Source organism: Microcaecilia unicolor, chromosome 6, assembly GCF_901765095.1.
Source record: "Microcaecilia unicolor chromosome 6, aMicUni1.1, whole genome shotgun sequence".
Classification (NCBI taxonomy): Eukaryota; Metazoa; Chordata; class Amphibia; order Gymnophiona; family Siphonopidae; genus Microcaecilia; species Microcaecilia unicolor.
The window spans coordinates 326261152-326284063 of record NC_044036.1 but is presented as its reverse complement, the minus strand read 5'-3'; the positions used below and the strand labels follow the sequence as shown (position 1 = coordinate 326284063).

General features: G+C 45.6%; 1 long non-coding RNA gene across 1 annotated transcript in view; it reads right to left on the bottom strand.

Annotated features, from left to right (window-relative positions):
* Positions 1–15223, bottom strand: part of LOC115472258 — a 72949-nt gene extending 57726 nt beyond the window's left edge. The window contains exon 1 of the long non-coding RNA XR_003942493.1: positions 14347–15223. This is a non-coding gene — a long non-coding RNA (uncharacterized LOC115472258). The remainder of the gene's footprint in view (positions 1–14346) is intronic.
* Positions 15224–22912: the final 7689 nt, after the last annotated feature.

Sequence of the window (22912 nt, the reverse complement as noted above, 5' to 3'; positions counted from 1 at the left end):
TAATAGAGTGTGTTAATACTATTAATAACCCTATTAGTAAATAGGTCCCGGTGAATAAAATGGGACCTGTGGTAAATGGCATACGCTAATACATGCTAGTGTCTTTTAGTAAATCTAACTCTAACCCCCAGATTCTGTAGAGTCTGTCCAGATTTGGGCGCGGATCCCAGATCTGCATGTAAACTAGCCAATTAGGTGTTAACAATCAATTACTGGAGTTAAGAAGTATTTAATAGACAGGAATTAGGAGTCACACATAGATCTGCCCCACACCCTATTCTATAACATGCGCACCTAAATTTCATAGTGCATAATTCAAAAGGGGGTGTGGCCAGGGGTGGCCCAAGGCAATCTTCCGCCGGAGACGGGGATGAGATGCCGTCCCTACCACTACTCATACCCAGTCTAGCATCTCCCCCCTTCCCTCCTCAACCCTCTGCCCCACGTTTACCTCATTTTTTTCCAAATGGCAGCGATGCCAGTAGGCTGCCATGCCGCTGGTGCCAGCCTCTTTGCTCTACTGCATCCCGCCTCTGAGGAACCGGGAAGTTATGTCAAGAGGTGGGCCACAGTGGGAGAAGAGGCTGGTGCCGGCGGCAGAGCAGCCTATGGGAGTTGCTGCCACTGTCACCTTTTAGGGATAAAATAAGGTACATGTGAGGAAGAGGGTTGAGAAGGGAAGGGGAGAGTGCGGCCTAATGGTTGGGCCACCACTGGGTGTGGCCATAGGAAGGGCAAGGAAGGTCAGAGGCATTGGCGAACCTAACGGCCTTCAGTTGGGCATGAGCATTTACTCCAGCTTTTGGCAGGCATAAGTGCTCACCCTTAAAGTTAGGCATGAGAGCTCTTTACAGAATACCATTTTAGCACGGATCATAATGGCGCCTTACTTTGGGTGTCACTTACTGACAGGGCCGCCAAGAGACTGGGTCAGGCCCAGGGCAAGGCCGCCCCCTGAGGTCGCCGCCGCTGCTCCTCCCCTCCACCCGCTCCCCTTCGTTGAAATCACAGCGCCTCTCACCTCCGTGTGAAAGCGCTGCAGGCAGCAGATCGCCTCCCTTCAGCCTTCCTTCCCTCCTTGTGTCCCGCCCTCGCGGAAGTTATGTCAGAGGAGGGCAGGACACAGGGAGGGAAGGAGGTCCGAAGGGAGGCGATCTGCTGCCCTGCAGCGCTTTCACACGGAGGTGAGAGGCGCTGTGATTTCATGCACCTTGCATGAAATGTAAAGAACATTTCAAAATGCAGAATCTAGCAGGTACCTTTGCATATCACAGCCAACTGGTTCTTTCAAACCACCATGTTTAAAACTGGACATGTAGCCTGGCTTTTGCTCTTCATCCGATCAGTTCTAAACTAATGCACAGCAGCAGCAGTAAATCACTGGGAATTACAGCAAATGGTACGATTGCCAGAACCAGGAATAGCGCAGTCCAATTAAAATATGTTTTTCAGAATACCATACTTTTAATAGTTCTCAAGGCAATCCATTTCTAAAGCAGTAAATGTCAGATGTGTCCTTTCAATGTTGATCCACTGAAGGGTGCATTAACTCTCAAAAGCCAACCGAGAAAGGAACTGATAAAAGGTATTGCCTTTATTTCCTAGGAGAAAGGAGTACACTTTACCTAGCACAATGCCTAATGAGCTCATGCAAAATCTGTAGGTCTATCAATTGTTTTGATGAACCTCTTAGAATGAAAGTAATAACACTGAAAGTCATGACAATGCAAAGCTGATCTGTGGAAATTTCTTGGGTTCATCTTGCTATGGATTTCTACAGAGATCCGTGGGGGAAATAATCTGTTAGTTTTCTAGCAGGGGACAATCCAAACCTCTTGTCAGACTCAGCCAGGCTTTGACCCCACTGGTTGATTTTTGAATTATTCACACCTCCCTATTTAGACGATTTTGATGGACACTTTAACATTTAATCTAATCCGAGACTTGTAGACCCGAACTAGTCCCAGCAGGAGGTTCAAGGTGGTTAACATAAAAGAGAACTCTTAACATCATGAGGAGATACAAAAAAAAAAAACAATTAAAAAAACTATCAGAATTTTTCAAATAAAAAAGTTTTTAATTTTTTACGCAGTGACATGTGGCCAGCCTCAGACTGAATTCCAAATTGTAGCTTGGAAGAAAACATTGCAGCAAAATGACATTTCAATCGAACACCATTAAATGCGGGACGTTCTACCTGGTTTATGGACTTTTCCTCCAGGAATCTGTCCAAACCGCTTTTAACCCCAATTACATTAATTGCTTTTACCACTTGCTCTGGCGATGAGTTCCAGAGCTTAACTATACGTTGAGTGTTTAAAATATTTTCTCCTATTTGTTTATAATGTACCTACTACGTAACGCCATGGAGTATTACCTAGTCCTTATACTTTTTGAAAGAGTAAACAATCAATTCATGTTTATCTGTTCCACTTCATTCAGGATTTTGCAGACTTCTGTTACATCCCCCCTTCGCTGCCTCTTCTCCAAGCTGAAGAGACCCTAATCTCTTTAGCCTTTCCTCCTATGAGAGTCATTCTGTCCCCTTAATCATCTTGCTCACCCTTGTCTTTACTTTTTCCAGTTCCACTACATCTTTTTTTTGAGATGTGTGCCCTTAAAAACCTGGTTGCTGCAAATATATTTGCTTACTTAGCTATGTTATTTTACGTATGATCTTTTACTTAATTATAACCGTATAATGATATTATCGTGTCATTGTTACGTAATGTTCTTATTTGATATCCGCCTTGAACCACGCGGTAAGGTGGAATTAAAATGCTCATATTAAATTAACTATTTTAAAAGTAGAACTGGAAAACATCAATCTTGAATACCAAGAAATGGATTCTGTGATATTTTCATTTACTTATAAACCTGGGGCAGACAATAAAAACAATGAACAGCTTGCTGTACAAGATAGTTGAACACGGAACCGCGGTGGTTGCCAATTGCCTGACAGGGTTGATCCAGTCCTGGGTTTACCCCACTGCATGCAGGGACTTGTAGTCTTGCTTTTCTTAATGCACCGGAGGAAATCAGAACTACATGTCCCTGCATGCAATGGGGAAAACCCAGCCCTGGATCAACCCTGTCAGGCGACTCTGGATCCAGCTGGCAGCCCTAGACCGCAGTCAGCCAGAGAACAAACTCTATTAAGCCAGGAGCAGAGCAGAGCTGCCAGGAAGACACCCGGGCCAAGGGTTTTGTCCTAGTCAGTGCCTGTGAGAACAGTTCTTTAATGACTCAGCCCCTCGCAGCAGTGAAAAGCTTGGATGATGTTCCAGCAGAATAAGGTAACAGTGATCTGTCTGCAAACAGCAAACTTTCCCACCCTAGTTCACGAAGCTTGAGGCTTTGCTCTTTTCCCTTATACAGTACAACCTCCTTTCATGCCACAGGAGCAAGGTCTCTGCTCCTCTCCTTACTGGGCTAGTTGAAAAATGTGCCAAGTCTTGTACCACCGGTTCCGCTGGACTATCCCATACCCATGTCAAGGTCTTCTACAAATTAGCACATTCTTGGTAACAATTTGAAGCCTCCCAGAGCTAACTATTTATTCGCTTGAGGATGAAATCACACATTTTAAGATACTCAGTTTCTTGCTCCTATAAATGTATGTTAGTTTCAAACATTTGTAAGTTTTGCATCGTTGAGGTAAGAGAGAGTAATGTACTGTAAATGGTGGTGTCCAGTTAAAAAAAATTGCCCCATCGCAGGTTTTTTTTAAAAAACACAAAAGTACTCATGCATTCAGTCCCAGTGCTAAACGCATCAGTCCTTTTGAACATCGATCTCCAGAACATCAGAACTGTTTCAGAGAGTACTTTGACTTCAACACTGTATAGTCAAAGCAAGATGAATTCCAGTGGACTACAGAGAACCAGAACAGCAAAATGTTCAGCCAGGCTTCCTAAATCAACTGCTCAAGCCACGAAGGCGACAACGTCTGTCCTTTGGCTAGGTGTTCGGACGCTGCCGGCTCTATTTTCCAAAGAGGTCAAAGGAGGCACAGAAGAAACTAAGGATCCCTTTCACTAAGTTGTTTTAGGTGCTAACGCTCGTCCAACGCAGCTTAAAATGGCGTAGCGTGAGCCGCATGCAGGCATCCTGCAGTGTCATTTTAGTACTTACTAAAAGTTTTTCAATTTTGTTTGGGAGGGGGCATGTCAGGGGGCATTCCTGCACTAGTCAGTTAGCCAGGGCCAGTATTAGGCAGGGGCAACAGGGGCAGCCACACAGGTCCTCAATCTCCCAGGGGCCCCGCAGCCCTCCCCAAACCCACCTTAATGTAACACACACTGGTGGTCTAGTGGCCTCTTCAGGGCAGGAAGGAACTGCACTCTTTCCTGCCTGCTGCCGCTGTCACATTTTTCAAAATGGCTTCTGAGACTTCAACGGAAGTCTCACGAGGACGCTGCTTGAAGTCTTGGCATCCATTTTGAAGAATGCGGCAAAGGGCAGGAAGAGTGCGGGCACATTAAGGTAGGTTCAGGAAGGGCATCCTGGGGCTCAGTGGAGTGGGGAGGGGAGGAGAGGAGAGGAGAGGGCACGGCCCAGCATGGCACCCTAAGGTTCGAGGTGAGTTACATTCAGGTACACTGGATATTTCTCTGTCCCTAGAGGACTCACAATCTAAGTTATGTTGCTTATCCTAGAAATAAGCAGTGTATTTCCCCAAGTCCATCTTAAAAATGTCTTATGGACCTTTTTTAAACCCTACTAAGCTAACTGCTTTTATCGCATTCTCTGGCAATGAATTTCAGAGTTCAATTACATGTTGAGTGAAGAAATATTTTCTCTGGTTTGTTTTAAATTTACTACTTAGTAGCTTCATTGCGTACACCCTAGTCCTAATATTTTTGGAAAGGGTAAACAAGTGATTCACGTCTACTCATGCCACTCCCCTTGGCATTTTATAGACCTCTATCATATCTCCCCTCAGCCATCTCTTCTCCGAGTTGAAGAGCCCTAGCCATTTCAGCCTTTCCTCATAGGAAAGTAGTCCCAACCCCTTTATCATTTTCGTCGCCCTTCTCTGTACCTTTTCTAATTCCACTATATCTTTTTTCAGGTGCGGTGACCAGAATTGCACACAGTATTCGAGGTGCCGTTACACCAAAGAGTGATATTATAACATCCTCATATTTGTTTTCTATTCCTTTCCTAATAACTCCTAACATTCTATTTGCTTCCTTAGCTGCACACTGAGCAACGATAACACCTAGATCCTTTTCCTGGACGGTGACTCCTAATGTGGAACCTTGCATCATGCAGCTATAATTTGGGTTCCTCTTTCCCACATGCATCACATTGCAGTTGCTCACATTAAACATCATCTGCCATTTGGATGCCCAGTCTCCCAGTCTTGTAAGGTCGTCTTGCAGTTATTCCCATCTCTAGATTATTTATAAATATGTTAAAAAGCAACAGTCCCAGCACAGACCCCTGCAGAACCCTACTATCAACTCTTCTCCATTGAGAACACTGTCCATTTAATCCTACTCTCTTGTTTTCTATCTTTTAATCAGTTTTTAATCCACAATAGGACACCGCTTCCCCTATCCCATGACTCTCTAATTTCCTTAGGATTCTTTCATGAGGTACTTTGTCAAATGCCTTCTGAAAATCCAGATACACAGTATCGACAGGCTCACCTTTATCCATGTGCTTATTCAGCCCTTCAAAAAAATGTAGTAGATTGGTGAGACAAGATTTCCCCTGACTAAATCCACGTTGGTTTTGTCTCATTAATCCAGCCTTTGTATATGATCTAAATTTTTTAAAAAAGGAGTAATGTGGTCAACATGGCAGTTCCAAAGAGGACAGGAGAATGATGTAGATGTAAAATAAGGATTTATTTTTACATCTACATCATTCCCTGTCGTGTTGACTACTCCTTTTGTTTTGGTTTGTGCTCACAGTGTTTTGCGTTCCTCCACTTCTGTGGACTTCTTGTTTGTATATGCTCTGCAATTTTGTTCGTTATAATAGTCTCTACCATTTTGCTTGGCATGGACATCAAGCTCACTGGTCTATATTTGGCTATCCTCCAATTTTCTGGTACCGTGCTTGATTTTAAAGATAAATTACATATTACTAACAATAGCTCTTCAAATTCATGTTTCAGCTCTATCAGTACTTTGGGATGTATACCATCCAGTCCAGGTGATTTGCTACTCTTTAATTTGTTAAATTGCTCCATAACATCTTCCTGGTTTACAGAGATTTGTTTCAGTTTCTCTGACTCATCAGTATTGGTGTCTCCCCTACATCTTCCTTGGTGAGGACCGAAGCAAAGAAGCCATTTGATCTCTTCGCTATGACCTTGTTTTACTTGAGTGCCTCTTCATCTAATGGTCCAACTGATTCTTTTACTGGCTTCTTGCTTCTAATATTCCTTAAAAAAGTTTTTATTATATGTTTTTTTGCCTCTAAATCAATCTTCTTTTCAAAGTCTCTCTTTGCCATCATTATCAGTGCTTTGCATTTGACTTGCCATTCCTTATGCTGTTTCCTATTATTTTCATTATAACAACAAAAAAATTGGGTGTGGATTAACTAAATAATACAAAATAATCTCACTCAAAAGTCCACTCAATGAAAAATAACTTATAAAGAATAATTCAAAAAAGGAAGGAAAAGCCACAAAAAGCTCAAGATCTAAACAGATTTAAAGAGCCATAAGGATCCAATCGATCTCTTATTCGTTCATCATTGGCAAAAAACCTTCCAACGTTTTTTTAAATATATTGCCTCTCTTTTTATTGTTCTCTGTCTACTTTTGTCCATATATTACTAATTAATTATTCAACTTTGGTGATGCAGAAACCAAGGGCGTAGCCAGTCAGCAGATTTTGGGTGGGCCTAGGCAAGAAGTGGGTGGGCACCAAATGTTCTCCACCCCCCCCCCCCATGCCAAAAAAATATCTCAGCTGGTGGGAAAATGCTTCTCTCCACCTTGGTAGTCTGCAGCAGGCATGCGCTGAAAACTGAGCATGCGCAGGCACCGGTATCTTGGAGAGTAGCGTTTTCATTATTATCAGGGGGAAGTCTTCAGCTGGCAGAGCTTGGGATCCCTACCAGCTAACACTAAACATGTGCTACTGTTGGGTGGGCCTGAACCCTAAGTGGGTGGGCCGGGCCCACCTGTGGCTACGCCACTGGCAGAAACAAAAAAGGACTTATCTTAAAAAAGCTTATATGATGTGCAGGATCAGAGCCAAACCGTGGCTCAACAGGCAGTCCACATGCACCAGGGCCAATGATGGCCAGCGTTTTGCTTTGCTGCTTCAGGGTTCCGGACGCCAGGGTATCTTAGTCATAGTTAACGTGCTTTTTTGTTTGTGCATCACCAAAGTTGAATAATTAATTAGTAATATATGGACAAAAATACTGTAGATAGAGAACAATGTAAAGAGAAGCAATATATAAAATAATTTTTTGAAGTTTTTTGCCAATGATGAACCAATAAGAGATCGACTGGATCCTTATGGCTCTTTAAATCTGTTTAGATCTTGAGCTTTTTGAGGCTTTTCCTTCCCTTTTTGAATTAGTCTTTGTAAATTATTTTTCATCGAGTGGATTTTTGAGTGAGGTTATTTTGTCCTATTATTTTCAGTCCGATCCTTCTTCCATTTTCTGAAGGATTTTCTTTTAGCTCTAATAGCTTCCTTCACCTCACTTTTTAACCACGCCGGCTGTTGTTTGGCCTTCCTTCCTCCTTTTTTTATTACATGGAATATATCTGGTCTGGGCTTCCAGAATGTTATTTTTGAATAGCATCCATGCCTGATGTAAATTTTTGCCCTTTGTAGCTGCTCTTCCAAGTTTTTATTTATTTATTTATTTATTTTTAACCATTCTCCTCATGTTACTGTGGTCTCCTTTTTGACAGTTAAATGCTAAAGTATTGGATTCCCTGTGTGTACTTACCACACAGCTTACATCAAATCTGATCTTGTTATGTTGTCAAGTGACCCCAGCACCATTACCTTTTGCACTAGATCGTGTGTCCACTAAGGACCAGTTCTAGAATTGTTCCCCCTCTTGTTGGTTCCTGAACCAGCTGATCCATAAAACATCAAGAAGCTTTACCTCCCTAGCAGTCCCTGATGTTACATTTACCCAGTCAATATTGGGGTAATTGAAATCATCCATTATTATTGTGCTCCCCAGTTTCTTAGCCTCCCTAATTTCTGATAACATTTCAACATCTGTCTGTTCATAATGTCCAGGCGCAGTGGCGTAACAAGGGGGGGGGCGGTCCGCCCTGGGTGCATGCCACTGGGGGGGGGGGGTGCCACGCGCCGGTCAGCTTCGTTCGTTTCCATGCTCCCTCTGCCTCGGAACAGGAAGTAACCTGTTCTGGGGCAGAGGGAGCATGGAAACGAATGAAGCTGACCGGCGCGCGGCACTCCCCCTGTGGCGTGCACCCAGGGGGGGTTCTTTCGCCGGGGTGAGGGTGTCCTTTCACCGGGGGGGGGGTCGCGCTGCACCGGGGGTGGTGCTGCACCCGGGGTGCGGGGCTTATCGGCGATCCACCCCAGGTGTCAGCCCCCCAAGGAACGCCATTGACCAGGCAGACGGTAGTACATCGCTATCACTATTGGGGCCCTTTTACTAAGCCACGTAAGCCTCTACGCACGCCCAATGTGTGCCAAAATGGAGTTACCGCCAGATTACTGTGTGACTCTTGCAGTAATTTCATTTTTGGTGCACGGCCAATACGCGCAGCTGAACATTTACTTTCAGACGCGTGTATCGGACGTGCGCCAAGTGGCATTTGTTGTGATAGGTCATTACCGCGTGAGACTTTAACGCTAAGTTGATTGCTGGTGGTAAGGTCGCAGACCCAAAATGGAAGTGTGGCAATTTTGTTTTTGCTGCATGTACATTTTCGGCAAAAACTTTTAAAAAGGCCTTTTTTACAGGCGCGCTGAAAAATGGATCGGTGCACACCCAAAACCCACGCCTACACTACCGCAAGCCATTTTTCCGTGCACCTTAGTAAAAGGACCCCAATCTTTTTCCCCAATACACATGGAATTTCTATCCATAAGGATTCCAAGATGTGTTTTGTACCCTGCAGAATTTTTAGTCTATTCGATTCAAGGCCCTCTTTAACATATAATGTTACCCTTCCACCAATTTGTTCTACCCTATCACTGCAATATAATTTGTAACCTGCTATGACAGCGTCCCATTGGTTATCTTCCTTCCACCAGGTCTCAGAGATGCCTATTATATCAAATTTTTCATTTAATGCAATATATTCTAACTCTGCCATCTTATTTCTTAAGTTTCTGCATTTGCATACAAACATTTCAAACAATGCTTGTTATTCCTATTTACAACTTGCTCAGCAGTTGAGAGTGCTAATTTGTAATCTTTAAAACCTGTCTGCTCTCTGTTTAAAGACATTAGCTAGGGACTCATTATCAAAGCAGTTAGACTTACAAAGTTCTAACTTTGTAACTCTAACAGGCAGATGATCAAAAGCCTCGCGCTGTTCCAAACAGCGCTCTAAAATAGCGCTGGAACAGCGAGGGGCATTATTAGACCTATGATCAGAGATAATGCATGCAAATTTAAGCAGCGCAATTATCTCTAATCATGGGGTAGAAGTGCGGGCGAATTGTGCCTGAGCATGTGCTCAGCACAATCCTCCCGCACTTGTTTGGCAGGTCTGGGCTGTCAAAAGCCCAAACCTGTCAAACACAGGGGCTGGAGGTCATCCGGTTCCCCGATGATTCCCCCCCCCCCCCAGGTTCAGGGAGTGCTGGAGATCCGGTGGGTCTCCAGCCCCCTCAAACCCCCAGAAAATGGTCCCGGGTGGCCCAGTGGCAGCTGGCCAACCCCCCCTCCCAGCGAGTGATGGGGGGGGCTGGAGGTCCGGTGGACCTCCGGCCAACCCCAACTCCCCCCTTCCAGCATTGTCTGCCGAATCCTTGGTGGTCCAGTGGCAAAAAGAACCTCCTCCTGGCCCCCCTACCTTAGTTGGAGGAGGGAGGTAGCCTGCCTCCCTCCTCTCTTGAGTTGACGCCGCCGCAAAATGGCAGCACCCAGCCCCGCCCAGTGCATCCTGGGATGCGCTGGGTGGGGCTACAGACCATATAAGGGAATTGCTCACTGGGAGGGGGGGGGTTTAGCCGGCGGCCACTGGACCACCAAGGATTCAGCAGACAATGCTGGAGGGGGGAAGTTGGGGTAGGCTGGAGGTCCCCGTCACTCACTGGATCTCCAGCCCTCCCTGAACCTGGGGGGGGGGGTCATCAGGGGGGACCGGAGGTCTGCCGGACCTCCAGCCCCCTGTTGGCAGGTTTGCTTTGGGGGGGGGGCCTGCCAGCATGCAACTACATGCTGGACAGGGCTCACCATTCCTCCCCAATGATCTGCAAACCCTAACGCCAGCTCAGAGCTGGCATAGGGTTTGCCACGGCCAGCGACCCAAATTTTGGCACGCTGACCACTGATCATTGGCGATGAATGCGCTAAGCCCTGTTTAGCATGCATTAGCATGCTACTTGCGCAAAGAGCCCTCGAGCACGTTGTTTCATGCGCTCGAGGACTCTGATCATGGGGCGGTAGCAAACGCCGGTGCTAGTATGGCGCTAACAGCCTCTAGCGCCGGCGTTTGCTTTTGATCATCTGCCCCTAAGTGCTTTGAAAATACACCTGGTGAACTAAGAAATCTGGTCTACTATGGTCTTTATTGAAACTTCTTCCCTGTTTTGGTGATACCTTGTTCTAAACCATGCACTTTTGAGCGACTGCTGGCCTTCCCCCAGTTTCAAGTTTATTTCCTTTTCAAATGTTGATGCCAGCAGCCTGGTTCCACTGTGGATAAAGCTAAGCCAGTCTTTCCAGACTAGGCTCACCCTTTCCCAGAATGTTGCCCGGTTCTTAACAAATCTAAAACCCTTCTCCCTGCACCATCATCTCATCCACGCATTGAGAGTTCGGAGTTCTGCCTGTCTCTAGTGCCTTGTGCGTGGAATGGAAGCACTTCTGAAAATGCTACCCTGGGAGTTCGGGATTTCAGCTTTCTACCTGAGCCTAAATTTGGCTTCTAAAACCTCCCTCCCACATTTTCCTAAGTCATTGTTACTCACATGTAGCAAAACAGCAGACTCCTCCCCAGCATTGTCTAAAATCTCATCTAGGTGATGGGTGAGGTTCCACCACCTTCACACCGGGCAGGCGTGACCAAGCAATCCTCACATCCACTAGTCACCCAGGCCATCCACAAGCCTAATGACTGAATCTCCAACTACAATGGTCATTCTAACCCTTCCATCCTGGAAAGAAGCCCCTGGAGACATATCTACTACTACTACTTATCATTTCTATAGTGCTACTAGACGTACGCAGCACTGTACACTTGAACATGAAGAGACAGTCCCTGCTCGACAGAGCTTACAATCTAATCAAGACAGACAAACAAGATAAATAAGGGATAAGGACAAAGAGTAACAAGATTCCACAATCCCAGAGTAGCAAGATTCTGGAATCCCAGAGTAGCCAGATTCCGGAATCCCAAAGACCACTACTACTTATCATTTCTATAGCGCTACTAGATGTATGCAGTGCTGTAAACTTGAACATGAAGAGACAGTCCCTGCTCGACAGAGCTTACAATCTAATCAAGACAGACAAACAAGATAAATAAGGGATAAGGACAAAGAGTAGCAAGTGTAGACAAGATTCCAGAATCCCAGAGTAGCAAGATTCCGGAATCCCAAAGACCACTACTACTTATCATTTCTATAGCGCTACTAAACGTATGCAGTGCTGTATACTGGACATGAAGAGACAGTCCCTGCTCGACAGAGCTTACAATCTAATCAGGACAGAAACACAGAACAAATAACGGATAAGGGAATACTTAAGGTGGGAATGATAAAACAGTCAAGGGTACTGAACAAGTGAATAGGGGTTAGGAGTTAAAAACTGTCTCAAAAAGGTGGGCTTTAAGCCTAGATTTGAAAACGGCCAGAGATGGAGCTTGATGTACTGGCTCAGGAAGTCTATTCCAGGCAGTGGAGAAGGGTACACATAAAAGAGATTTACTCATTGAACGGAGTTTCTGGGGAGGAGTGTAGGGAGAGAGGATATTGCATCTCCTGGAGTGCAGGTCCTGTCTACAGGATCACTTCCTGCCTCTTCATGGTGATATTTTCCCTTCAGGTGACTTTCCTCCTCCATGGCAGCACAGAGGTTGTCAGACTGAAGGTGGGACTTCTCTTCTATGTCCCTGTAGGCCTCCTCTATAAACCTCTCTGTCTGCCTCAGCTCCTTCAAAGCTATTCTAGACTCCAGAGATTGGACACATTCCCTGAGTGCCAGGAGCTCTTTGCACCGAGTACACACATATGACTTCTCACCAACTGGGAGATAATCAAACATGTGACACTCAAGGCAAAAGGCTGGATAGCCCCCTTCTTGCTGCTGGACTGCTGCCTGCATCTTATTATTGGTGATTTCTTAATTAAGTTGCTAATGGAAAGAGAATATGTAAACTAAAGTTCCCTAAGATTGCTAGTTATATGCTAGGCTATGCTAATATTTAGTTATTACTAATATTATTATTTTTAAAATTGTTATTAGTAGGTTCCCCTCTATGGATCTAAGTAGACTGTATTTCTAAGAACTAATTACTGGCTGAATAGAGATGCCCTAATTAACTGTGTAGCCTCCTAATTGGTTAAAGGGCCTATAAATCAGATATCAGGCCAGGGGTGGATGGGAGAGAATTGCTAAACTGTGACTATTAGCTGTGCTTTATACTGATACTAGGGCAACTTTAAAATAGTCCCTCTAAATGCTAGTCAAGTGTTCTTTTGGAATGCCTCTGACACAAATACCCTTAAACTTCTCTTTCCAGTTAATCTGCCTTCAGAAAATAAAACTGAGTCTGCCTGATGACCTAGGGGCAGTGTTGCCATGCTAATCTGAAGAGGATGTGGGTTCTGTACACAGGTCAGATCCTCTTCTTCGCAGGGTGGTCCAGAGCTAGGAATATTCCAGACGTAGCCATCACTCGACAGTGACACCTACTGACCACACTTAAGACTTAAAGTTGGGCTCTGGAGAATGCCATGGTCTGTGGCCTTGGGTTGGACCAAGTGAGGAGAGAATAGGAGTTATAAAACTAGGGGAAAGCCTGTCATGCCGATCCCCCAAACAGACCCATTCCGACCGCTAGAAACCCAGAGTAGCCAGAGGAAACTATGGGCTAAAAATGATATATGTATATTTGTGATCCACCGAAAGTGGGGTATATGATTTATGTATATTACAAGACAGAGGGATATCAACTGCCTAATCCTGCCAAATTTCAGCCTCAGGTATGGACTAATTAGCTGTTTAAAAAATGAGAAAAGTTTATCAATAAAGAAGTAATTAACCCCAGAAATCGCATACCCCACTTTAGGAACGTGAAGTTTTTAGGCTGTAGAACATGGAAAATTGCAGAGTCCCATTACTCACCCTATAGTACACAAAACTTTCAAAAATGACAGTTGCTCAAATTTAAGTAACTCTAATCAATATGTTATTGATTACAAGGTTCCCCAGTTCATTTCTGAAGTAAAATGCATTACAGCTTCTAGCTTTACAGTTCAACCAACCAAGGCAACCGAACAAAAAAGTGGGTAAACTGAAAAAAGTGGGTAAACTCTTTGTGAAAGGAAAATGACCCCAATGCGCTTTTTCCATGTAATATCCCCGGTAAACAATAACACAACTGGGTCATCCCCCAATATCCTCTTGATAGATCCTCTTGAAGATCCCGTGAGCTGAGAACTGGGACTTTGTAGGCCAGTTGGAAATAAGACCCTCATCTCGCCCGCAAAGACCCAACTCCAAACTCACACAGTCACCGCCACTCGTTCAAGAAATACTTAAGCTTTTAGACTAATGACGCCAAGGAACCAGAGCACAGCACTGAAACTCGTCTTAAGTCCTGACGCTACACCATTGTAATCTGGCAGACTTTTTTTTTCTCCCCAACTTGATTTTAAAAACAGCATCTGTCAATTCACTCAAGATTCAGGGTCATCCCCGACATAGTTAAAAGTAGGGTGCGTTCCCTAGGAAATGACAAGAGCCTGTTAGTCTAGCCTAAAATGCTAATCTGAGGGCTATCAACGTGTACAGACCAACTGGAGTCCTAGAATTAACATTGTGGAAAAGCCCCAGTGATAAGCCAGCTGTAGCCCTTTGGGCTTCTGCACGAGTGGTTTCGCTACTCAACTGCACTGTCCATTCCCTGAACCTGACACAAAATACCCCCCCACACACCCCCACCAAATCAAATCATATTCCATCTCTGCTTGGAGTTACCTTCTGCTGTGTGTTGTTCCATGACACGGGCTTTTTTTTGACAGATGCGAAACAGAGAAACGAGCTCTTTCCTCTCCCCATGACCGAGGTGCTTTTCAGTTAGACGGGCAGAACAAAAGTCGAGAAAGCGGTGAGACGATTTGGAACAACAGCAACAACAAAAAAAAGACTGTGGATAATTTTTCCTCCTCTTTGCCCTTGCAAAGTGCCTGCAACAATGAGGCTGCAACATTTTCGCCGCCTCCTTGTCCACTGAAGAAACTCTGTAACACTTGCCCACACCGATAAAGAAAAGGGAGAGGAGAGGGCGAGACAAGCGACCACTGTAGCGCAAGTCTGAATTCAGCTTCCGCGGGGTGCCCGCGCAATGGGAAGCCAAAAGATCGCGGAAAGTTTAGCGGGGCGATCCCCACGTGCTACTGACACATCCGGAGGGCGATCTGTGGCGATCCAGCCGGGCTCCTGCAGCGCCGAAATCCGAGCGGACACTCTTCTCCCTGCTGAAGGCTGTCAAAGGGAAAGCCCAGAGCCCACACCCCCCTGAGTTAGAGGCTCCCGATGCAAGTTAGCCAGGCAGGCAGCAGGATCGGCTGCACCGTCCACGTTCTGACCATTTACACAGCCCGTGCATTGGAAAATTGTCAGACTTAAGCCCAAAAAACTGCACGCCTGAAGCCTGCTTTGCTCCTGATTCTTGACCTCCTTTGTTTCCAGTGCGTTTCCTTTCCCACTTCGCTCTGTCTGGATCAGTCTAGGTGGTGGGTTTTCTTTCTTTTTTTTCTCTGGGCGAAGTGACAGGGGTCCCTCTAGTGGACAGATGTTTTCGGCAGCTGGCTGATGCTCTCGGTACAGTGGACGGGGTTCCAATGAGCCCGCAGGGTTGGCGATTTCTCTGTAGATTTTAGGCTTGGGGGTGGGGGAAGGAGGTAACGACGATGGGGTGGGGGAGATGCAGACTCTGAACAGTACCGTGTACACTACTGTAGAAAGGAATGACTGGGGTTTTTTTTCTTAAATAGTGCTGTTGCTCTGTTAATCCACAGTGAAAAGTTAACAAAATCAAAACACACAGACACTAAGGTGATACCTTCTCTTTGGACTAATGCACTACGTTTCTTGATTAGCTTTCGACAATAAGCAAAAGCTGACAGGGAAAAATGCCTGAATGTAACTTTACTCGAGCTCCGACTTGGGAAAGGGGTACATTAAACTTAACATCCCAATATCCAAATCTATGGGAATCATTAGAAAATTTACAATTTACACTATTTGAATGTATATCTCAAAGAAGCCTGATCCTGCCCATTTAAATCAGTGTTGCAAGTCCCATAATGCAGTAGTAGATTGAGGTGGTCAGAAATACAGGACTGGCCCAAAATCTCCAGCCTGGAACTGGGTCGCTTGGCATTTGTGGTGTTGTATGAACCTTCCAATAAATAAATGTCATACAGTTGTACCTTCAGGTGCTACTGTTCAGTATCCAGTGACTGGGGCAAGTGCATGCTGGCAGGGAGAGCTGTATAACCCCCCCCCCCCCCCCCCCCCCACACACACACACACACACTCAACAGTAACATGCAACAGAATTCATGCTTTTCTACAGATTGAGGAATATTTGGGAATCACATCTCTCTGGAGGTCCTTGAAGGAGCTGCAAGTGTGGGACAGCCTCTGGCAGAAATGACCACTGCGAAATGATAAGCATCGATCAAGTACATGCAAGCCTTTTCAAAGTCAAATCCTCTTGCTCAGAACATGCTTGCTGGATCTGGGTTTTATGTAGCACTTTTGATTCTCAAGCAGAAGTCTCTATTCAGCAAAATTTACGAGTTGTGTATATGGCCAAGGATTTGGAGAAGACGCATGCCTGGCGTACTTTTGTCATGTCAAAGGGGGCTGACAGTCTCTGTTTTGCAGTGATTTTAAATGTTGTGCATAAATTTTTGCACACTTCTCAATTTTGCAGAAAAGAGGCCTAAGGGAAGCATACAGTAACTCACAGTACAGATGTGTATTTGTTTTGAAATAAAATGAAAAAAAAAAAGCAGGTTTATTTTATTTTCAAAACAAACAACCCTCCCCCACCCCCACAGAGGATTGAATTTGTTTTATTTTTCTTTTGTTTGCAAATAATTTTATAGCAAGGTGCCTATTTTATTTTGCCTGGATTAATTGGAGTAATGCAGCAAAACACATCAGAAACTGAAGATAGTAACATAGTAGATGACGGCAGAAAAAGACCTGCACGGTCCACCCAGACTGCCCAACAAGATAAACTCACATGTGTCATTTTTTGTGTATACCTTACCTTGATTTGTCCCTCTCTTTTTCAGGGCACAGACCGCATAAGTCTGCCCAGCACTATCCCCGCCCCGCCTCTGGCACAGACTGTATAAGTCTGCCCAGCACTATCCCCACCTCCCAACCACCCGCCCCGCCACCCACCACCGGCTCTGGCACAGACCGTATAAGTCTGCCCAGCACTATCCCCACCTCCCAACCACCCGCCCCGCCTCCCACCACTGGCTCTGGCACAGACCGTATAAGTCTGCCCAGCACTATCCCCACCTCCCAACCACCCGCCCCGCCACCCACCACCGGCTCTGGCACAGACCGTATAAGTCTGCCCAGCACTATCCCCACCTCCCAACCACCAGCCCCGCCTCCCACCACCGGCTCTGGCACAGACCGTATAAGTCTGCCCAGCACTATCCCCACCTCCCAACCTTTTTTGATTATGGAGAGGTTATAGAGTGGATAGCTCGAAACGCGATTGTCTTGGAGGTGTTGACGTTGAAGAGTGGTGATTAAAGGGTCCTTTTACTAGGCGGCACTAAAAAATGGCCAGAGGTATGACTCGTGTGTGGCCATTAGTGCACGAGACCTTACTGTCATCTATTACTAGGCAGCAAGGGCTCATATGCTAACCACATGCTAATCGGTTAGTGCTGGACACACCTACTCTCCACCCCAAACATGCCCCCCAGTGCTGAAAAATATTTTCACTTATCCGAAAACTACCATGGGATGCCTGAGGGCTTCTTAGCATTTAGCATATGCTAATCATTATTGTGCACTAAGGTGTCCTTTTTACAAAGGCGCACTAGCGTTTTTAGAGCGTGCATTAACCCATTAGTGCCCAACGTTCCCATAATAAGCCACATGGAACAAATTGACATGGGAACGTTGGGCACTAATGGGTTAAATATGCATGCGCTACACGATAGAGATGCCCGTATATGGCTCCACCTCCCCCCCCCCATGCCCTCCTATGGCTGCAAAACAAAATGAAATGTGCGTGGGACCGAAGTCCTGCACACACCGCTGCCGACTTCCCTCCTCCCCAGCAATGATGTCACTTCCTGTTTCATCGAGGGAGAAGGAGGGAAGCCGGCAATGGCGTGCACAGGACTACAACCCTCGTGCATGGTTTCATTTTGCAGCTGTGGAGGGGGGGGGGGGGGAGGAGAGTGAGTAACATGCAGAGCAGGGAAGCTGCCACCAGGAGGAGTAGTGGTTGGGTGCCTATCTCCTTACCTCTGCCCAGGTAGGGGTAGCTCATTTGGGGGGGGGGGCAATTCCCACTTGCCCTCCAAACTATGCCCATGAATAGCACGCAGCCGTGCGTGCAAATTTTAATGAGTGCCAATTAACATTAGTAATTGGTGTTTGGCACTCAATTATTGATGGTTAAGAGCCCAAATTTAGATGCCATATATAGAGTTTTGGGGCTCGTGTTCAGTGCACGATGATCACAGAAATACCTCTAGGAGGAAAGAATGAAATAAGAGGCAGATGACAATTTTCACAGCTAGCAGGGAACCAAGAAGCCTTTTGGGACCTTGACGTGGTTACTTAGATTTCATTTTTTCACTCAGTGGGACTCAGGAATGGAGGCCTCTGTTTCAGTGCCCTGTGATCCAATTCCATTCATTGCTTGCATTTCAGCAATTTTTAGCTTGAAATGAACCTACCATATTTCCACACTGATCTCCTGCAAGAGCCGGGTGAAAAGAAATAAACTCGCCTGTATCCGTCAGCAAATAATTTGGGTTTGTTCTTTTAGTTCAAGGCTCCTTTACGCAGAAATACTGTGTCTGTTTAAGAGCAATAAAAGGCGAAGATTTGGCTGTATGGAAGTCAAGTCTCGGCTTGTTTCCAGGAAGCCTGTGTCACACTGACTTTGGATCGATGTGTGTGTCTGCAAAGTCGCCCTTTTGATCTGTAATTTTTCATTTTGACAGATGGAATACCTCACAGTCAAACCTCAATTAGTACATGAAATTCCCAGCATGGTGGAAATGGGCATCCTGTTACAGTATCAAACATGCTGACATTTGCAAAAAAAAAAGGAAAGGAAAGGGGGTGAGTGGGACTTGCCTTAATCCGTCATTGGAATGAATACAAGGCAGTAAAGCTATCTTAAAGAAAAAAGTCAGGAAACACCGTAAACTCTTAAATTTAAAAAAAAAAAGCTCCTTAAAGGTTCCAAGTTTATTTACCACCTTCAGGGCGGTTTACAGTCATAAGTACATAAGTATTGCCATAACTGGGACAAACCGAAGGTCCATCAAGCCCAGCATCCTGTTTCTAACAGTGGCCAATCCAAGTCACATGTACCTGGCAAGATCCCAAAACAGTACAATACATTTTACGCTGGTTATCCTAGAAATAAGCATTGGATTTTCCCCAAGTCCATTTTAATCATGGTCTATGGACTTTTCCTTTACGAAGCCATCCAAAACTTTTTAAAATCCCGCTAAGCTAACTGCTTTTACTACATTCTCTGGCAACGAATTCCAGAGTTTAATTACACGTTGAGTGAAAAAACATTTTCTCTGATTTGTTTTGAAATTTACTACTTTGTAGCTTTACCATGTGCCCCCTAGTCCTAGTATTTTTGGAAAGAGTAAACAAGCGATTCACGTCTACCCGTTCTAATACAGAAAAGTGACTACGGTTCCACGGGGGTTAGGGAGAGGAAAGGGGGTAGAACTACAAAAAGCGGGGTAGAACAAAAAAGGAGGGGGGTGCTCTGCAGGAATCAGTGTCTTCCCTGGACCAGATGACTGAGAGAAATAGAAGTGACCCTAATGGAAAGCATCAGTAAATAAATATGTTTTGAGATCAGCCTTTAACTTGGATAATGCAATCGCAGGGAACCCTGGAGAGCGTTCCATAGCCGAGATCCTTGAATAGAAAAGATCGAATGACTAATGTGTTTGTGAACTATCATACAGTAACTAGGAGGATAAGCTGATTTTGATGAGCAAATCTAAGGGTTCTAGCAGGGCTGTACGGAATCAGGGGACATGAGAGGTAAGATAGTTCACCAGAAGTGGCTAGTTCAGTTTTTGCTACACTGAAGCAGTTCTATAAATTCACGTCTCCATTTAGGTGCACCGATGCCAGTTCTGTAACAGCCAGGGGCGTAGCTAGGTGGGGCCACGGGGGCATGGGCCCCCACAGATTTAGCCCTGGCCCCCTCTACTTTCGACCCCCCCTCCCGCCACCGCCAGGTACCTTTGTTGGTGGGGGTCTTCAACCCCTGCCAGCCATTGTCCTCTTCAGTGCCAGTCTCCGACGCGTTTGCTGATCTGTTTCTGTGAGTCTTGAATCCTGACGTCCTGCATGGAACGTGCAGGACATCAGGACTCACAGAAACAGATTAGTGAACGCGCTGGAGACCGGCTCTGAAGAGGACTTCGGCTGGTGGGGGTTGAAGACCCCCACCAGGAAAGGTACCTGACAGCAGCAGGGGAGGGTCGGCGGCGGCTGAGGTGGGTTCGAAAGTGGCAGGGGAGGGGTGGTGGTGCCGGGGGGGGGGGGGGGGCTAAAATGTGCCCCCTCACCTCGGGCTCTGGACCCCCTCCTGCCGAGGTCTGGCAATACCCCTGGTAGCACCTGTGCACCAATATGCCGGCATAAATTGGTAAGGGCACGCCTGTTTACGCATGACCATTTATGTCATGTCAATGGCACGTGTAAATGAGCGCGTCTACATGCAGCATGTGGTGTGCATAAAGCATTCTACATGTTACCAGTGTCACTCGGAGACACGCCTCCTGGCCTACCCATGCTCCGCCTATGTATATACTCCCCTTTGCAGTAACCAGTGGCGGCCTGACCATTAGTGGAGGAGTGGCCTAGTGGTTAGAGTGGTGGACTCTGGTCCTGGAGAACTGAGTTTGATTCCCACTTCAGGCACAGGCAGCTCCTTGTGACTCTGGGCAAGTCACTTAACCCTCCATTGCCTGCTGTATTGAGCCTGCCATGAGTGGGAAAGCGCAGGGTTCAAATGTAACAAAAATAAATTAGGCCACCTGGGACGGAGGCCTCAGGCAACACTCTTTTGGGAGTGGCATCTCCCCCCTTCCTTCCTCCACCCTGTTCCCCAATTTTATCTTCTTTTTATGGTTTTTTTTAAAGCTGGTGGCAGCAACAGCAGTTCCCATACGCTGCCCTGCTGCCGGCACCCACCTCTTCCCTTTACTGCAGCTGCCTCTCTGATGTAACTTCCTGTTTCCTCAGAGGCGGCCACAGTAGAGAAGAGGCTGGTGCCAGCGGCAGGGCAGTGTATGGGAACCGCTGTTGCCACCGCTAGCTTTAAAAAAAAAACATAAAAAGAAGGTAAAATGGAGAAAGGAAGGGAGGAGATGCCAGAACTTGGCCAGGGGGGGGGGGGGGGGCAGCATCTCAGCCCTGCCTTGGCCAGCATCTTGCCTTGGGCTGCCCCTGGCAGTTACGCATTACAGCCCTGAGGCACTCCCTTATAACCACCTAGCGTACATTCACAAGTAACTAACAATTATTGTCATCTATGATAGATGTGCATAAGTGGCACAGACATATCTAGATACCAATTTGTAGAATTATCTCCTATATGTGTAGACTTTCAAGTATTTAGACTTAGCTCGTGCCTTTTTACATTCAGGATTAGAAGGTAAGAGTTGGAGAAACTATCGAGAAAACAAAGCAGTATGGTAACATCATATGCCCCTAAAGCAGTCGCAAGCCGAAACACGGTCGCAGGAGTTCTGAGCATCGATCCACAGGAAAGCAAGGGATTCACATCTCACCACAGTTGCCTTCTGATGAACAAACCCTTGACTGCCACAGGTATAAACTTATGGGCTGATGCTCAGAACTCCTGCGGCAGCGCAGAACCCATACCGCCAGAAAAGTGCAGAAAACTGGCTCGACAGTGCTCAAAGGAAATGATATTCAAATTATATGCACGTTGTAAATGTGAAAGCAAGGTAGGGAACATGCTTGGTGCATGTGCAGAAGTTTCACAGTAAGCTCAGCTCTTGTGCGCAGGCAACAGGGAAACTTGAAAGTGAAGCACACATTAGTGCCTGTTTACTGTGCCTTTAAATGTAAGCTTTTCAATTTTTTAATTTTTTTTCTACTTGGAAGGCTTATATTTAAATGCAGGAAATAGGTGCAAATGTGTGCTTTCACATTTGGGATTGCTCTGACTCGCACACATGCTTCCAAATTAAATAGAAAACAATAGATTTTAAAGAAAGAATCATGAGCAAACCTGCTCCGAGCTGGTGTTAGGTTTTCAGCGGTAAGGGCGGCTTTGTTTTGTGCGCTTTTCTCTAAGCATTGGGAGGGAATAGAAAATGACCTCACTATTTGACTACATTTGTGCTAATCTTTGGCGCGCACATTGTCTCCCACGCTAGAGACCTCTGAGTATTCTGCGTTCATTAACTCTGGCGCTCATTGCCTCTAGCACTAGGGTTACGTCTTGAATATTAGATGGTAAGCTCTCTTTGGGCTGGGAAAATACTGCACCTGAATACAGCTCCTCACCTTTAGCTACCATTGGAAAAAGGGATGATCAAATCCAAATCTCTCTCACAGAGAAATTTATTTATTTATTTATTATCTCATTTGTACCCCACAATTTCCCAACAACGTCAGGCTCAATGTGGCTTACAATGCACCACAGAGGCAAGTGCCAATGTAGCAAAATGAAACTAATACAGCAAATCTACAAGTGATAATGGGGAAGAATAGGAATGGATGGGGATAGAGGGCAAGCTGGTAGGGAAGGGAATATGTCCAAATGTCTTTAGTTTGGTGTGCATCCAGCAGTGGAGTCGCTGGGAGAGCCAGCAGGGTAGGCATTTCTGAATAACATGGTCTTCAGTGATTTCCGGAATGTAGGATGGTCTGCAATGCTTCGGATGGACCTTGGTAGAGTTCCAAAACTGGACTCCCAAGGAAAGAGAAGGAGGTAGCGTACGCAGTTTTGTACTTGACTCCAGTGCAGTTCGGATAGTGGAGGGTAAGATACAGTGGGGGAAATAAGTATTTGATCCCTTGCTGATTTTGTAAGTTTGCCCACTGACAAAGACATGAGCAGCCCATAATTGAAGGGTAGGTTATTGGTAACAGTGAGAGATAGCACATCACAAATTAAATCCGGAAAATCACATTGTGGAAAGTATATGAATTTATTTGCATTCTGCAGAGGGAAATAAGTATTTGATCCCCCACCAACCAGTAAGAGATCTGGCCCCTACAGACCAGGTAGATGCTCCAAATCAAC